This window comes from Notolabrus celidotus, chromosome 15, assembly GCF_009762535.1.
Source record: "Notolabrus celidotus isolate fNotCel1 chromosome 15, fNotCel1.pri, whole genome shotgun sequence".
Taxonomy (NCBI): domain Eukaryota; kingdom Metazoa; phylum Chordata; class Actinopteri; order Labriformes; family Labridae; genus Notolabrus; species Notolabrus celidotus.
This window is the reverse complement of record NC_048286.1, coordinates 12,919,021-12,922,583: the sequence shown is the minus strand read 5'-3', so window position 1 is coordinate 12,922,583 and position 3,563 is coordinate 12,919,021. Positions and strand designations below refer to the sequence as shown.

Here is a 3,563-nt window from a genome sequence, read left to right as displayed (position 1 = left end):
GAGGGGTAGAGAAAATAATCAAACAATGTTTATTTGGGGCCCTGTTGGCCAAGTGGTCTAAACTCACCCCATATACAGAGCTATAGTCTTCGTCGCAGAGATCGCATGTCCAATTCAGCCTGGACCGTTACTGCATGTACTACCCACAGTTCCTGTCTCTCTTCAGCTGTTCTATCGATTAAAGGCAAAAATGCCCAAAATATAATTAAAAAAAAAATATATATATATATATATATTTGTTCAGCTTCCTTTTATTTCTTTCTGCTATCAGTAATTAGCAATAATTTTATACATACTCTAATAATTCATTAATTTTTGGGGCCAATTGCCCCTGTAACCTGCTGCAGGCCGCACTTTTTGAATGTTTATGCAACAAACCTGCTCAAAATTATGAATATTGAAAAATGTTGATATATTATTTAACGTCACTCTGCGTGTGTTCAGAAGTAACAAACAGTGTTTGAACAAAAGATTTGTCTTTTATTCAGTTAGTCACTCATGGAAGAGCTAAATAAGCTGTCATTATCTTTCTGCACCAGTACGCCAACATTTATCTTGATATATTATATTTGGTGTATTAATTGACACTGATGCTGTAAAGACTTTATTGAACTAGATTTTATGTGGAAGAACTCCTGCAAAATCAGACTTTTCCATGAGTGATTTAGTAACTATCTGACTTCACTCACATGCACACAGTCTTAGAATAACATTGAGGAAAATATGCAGCTCTACAGTTTCTCTTTAACATTTAATTGCTTGAGCCCAGTCGACCCTTTAATTACCTTTACAACAGAGAGTCGATGGTGTGTACGGTCTCTGTAATCAAACCGACATTCAGCTCTTTACATGCAGCAGTGCTCCGCCTGATGTTACCTCACCTCATCGGCTGTGTTTATGTTATATATGTGTATGTGTGTGTGTGTGCGTGTTTGTGTGTGCAGCGAATGATACATTTTCATTTTCAGCTCAAATAAACCTGGGAATTTAAATACAGCCCTCTCACACCTCTTTTTTGCACCACTTAGTCTATATGCAATGAACTCCCACTCACACACACTATGTTATGTTTATGTGCGAGTTGCTCCATTTATTTTAGACCAGAGCAGGATATGGGTTTCATTAAATACCCCAGACCCCTTTTCTTTTCCTCCCTAACTTCTCCTCCTCTCTCTCTCTCTCTCCTCCTCTTCATCTCTCTCATCTCCTCTCTCTCTCTCCTCTCTCTCTCTCTCTCTCTCTCTCTCTCCTCTCACACACACACACACACACACACACACACACACACACACACACACACACACACACACACACACACACACACACACTTACACACACACACACACACACACTCAGTCCCAGGGACAAGGTGGTGGTGATGTTGGTGTGGTTTCCTGCCTGTGTTGTGACGTGGTGCAGTTCTGCTCGCTGGTAGAAAGGCCTCTTTGTGTCTGACCGTCCCTGCCTCCCCCCCTCCTCTTTTCCACCACTGACAATTATTTTCCCCTCCAACCCTCAGCTGACAGTTTGGTGTGTTAAGGCGCTGTCGTCATCCTGTGTTGTCCCGAAAGAAGGAGGAAAAAAGCAGAAAAGGAAAGAATGAAAGAAGAAAACAGCAGCAACTGCAGGTTTAGATTTCAGCAGCTGCATCTTTGAGTTTCAGATTTGAAAGTGTGACGGTGGCTTATGGCTGAAAATTACCTCAAAGTGTGGTGTTCTGAGGCTTCTTTTCTTTTCTCTGCCTGTCATGTTTTACCAGGCCAGACCAGCCACCCAGAATTACAGGACTCTCGTTTAATTTTTGTTAGTTCACATTTATTACAAGGCCATGAAGACAAAGACCACAAGGCAGTTTCCATCTCCACACGGCAAGGAAAACATTTAGCATTTTTGAAACGCCCAATCTGAATCACCAGCAGGTCTCTGCAACACGCAACAACTCTCCAAGCTGAGAAATCTGTCAGCCCAGTCCAGTTGCTCCATTACATGCTGCTGGCCCCCGTCTCATGGGGCCCTCACAAATCATCTGATGTGGCTTTTGGGGCCAGAGCGGCAGCAGCCATGTCAACATTCAGACTGGTGCAGTTAGAGCAAAGGACAATTTTTCTTTCTTCACAAATATGCACGAGAAGTTTGTTTTTCTTTCACAGAACACACACCATCGCCAAGAAAAACTACCACAGATCATTAGTCCTCAATGCCAGACTTCTCTTGTTCTCCATTTTTCTCACACTGATTCGCCTCTGTGCAATCAAGGATTTCCCCAAGTGACTCTGGCCCTCTGTCGCCCTCTTCAGGATCAACAGCTTGTCACCTCCCAGGAGATCATCTGGGTGATATTTGCATCTCGCCTTCATTACTGTGCAAACCCTAAAAGTACTTCCACCTTGAATTTTGAGACAGTTCTTGCATTATTTCATTTCAGTCACAGCTTAATTCACACCATGTGTTGCAGAGCTGAACAGAACCCCTCGGTGAGAAAGGCATTGGTTTGTTTTCTGAGTGAATTGAAGTGACTGATATTGATTTTCATTCCGCCTCGCAGCATGATGCAAGCAGCGAATAATCTTTCAGTCACACATTTGGTCTGGCGCTGCAGGAGAGAAAAGACGACAGCAGGTTGAGGTGTGATGTTGCCAGCTGTGGTTTGTCCTTGATGGTCCTGGGATTTCTGTCAAATATGGCAGCATTTAAACACATCTCCAGGAAATTGTCAACAAATAGTCAGTTCATCTTCTCACAAGACCAGAGGTGGACAGAAATACAGAAGTAGAGATTACAGGTATCTGGCTTTTCCTTAAAAAATTCACATTTCTGACAACTTTGGGCTTCCCTCCCTTACAATCTAACACAAATACTTGCACTTTGTACTTTGTCATGCACAGATCGGTCCCAGGTTTGCTTACCAATCAGCAGTTATTGGGAGCACCTGTGCTGTTCTCCCGCAGCTGATGCCAATCATCAATGGGAGGCTATTTAACGAGGCTGAGGATTCCTTGTTCAGTTTGTTTTTTTGTTCATGAGAAGGTTAGCTGGCTGTCTTTGCTGTCAGTTGAATGAAAGTCTGACTTTGAGCCAGTTGCAAGATTTCCCTATGTTCATTGATCATTATATTTCCCTGCTCGCAAAAAACTGACAGCTTTTCTATATCTGTCAAGTGTCAGCCTTTTTGATGTATTTGGTTGGATTTCCGACCCTGATTGCGTCAAAATGTCAAAACTCACAGAACCAGTTGGAAGGAATGAATCTTTCAGCCTCACTGAGCCCTTGACATGACAAACAGAGTAAAACAGCATGTCATTTCATGACTGATGTAAGTCTTTTAGATGTGACCAGCCGTAAGAAGGAAACCATTACGGTTCAAGCCATGAGATGAAACCTCTTCGAGGAGTAATTTCAAGTCATTGCTTTGCACTTAAAAGGAACCCCGGCTACCAAAACATATTTTCCTATATGATCAATGTTTGTATCAGCTATATGAAAACGATAATAAAACCTCTCAAAATATCTTATTTTGTATAAAACTGGAAAAAATATTTTCACTCGTAGGCCGCCATTGTTCT

General features: G+C 42.0%; 1 long non-coding RNA gene across 1 annotated transcript; it reads right to left on the bottom strand.

Annotated features, from left to right (window-relative positions):
- Positions 1-1,793: 1,793 nt before the first annotated feature.
- LOC117827139 lies at positions 1,794-3,303 on the bottom strand. The gene is made up of 2 exons (XR_004634153.1): positions 2,907-3,303; positions 1,794-2,671 (listed from the first exon to the last, which is right to left on the bottom strand). It is a non-coding gene; the product is annotated as an uncharacterized LOC117827139 (long non-coding RNA).
- Positions 3,304-3,563: the final 260 nt, after the last annotated feature.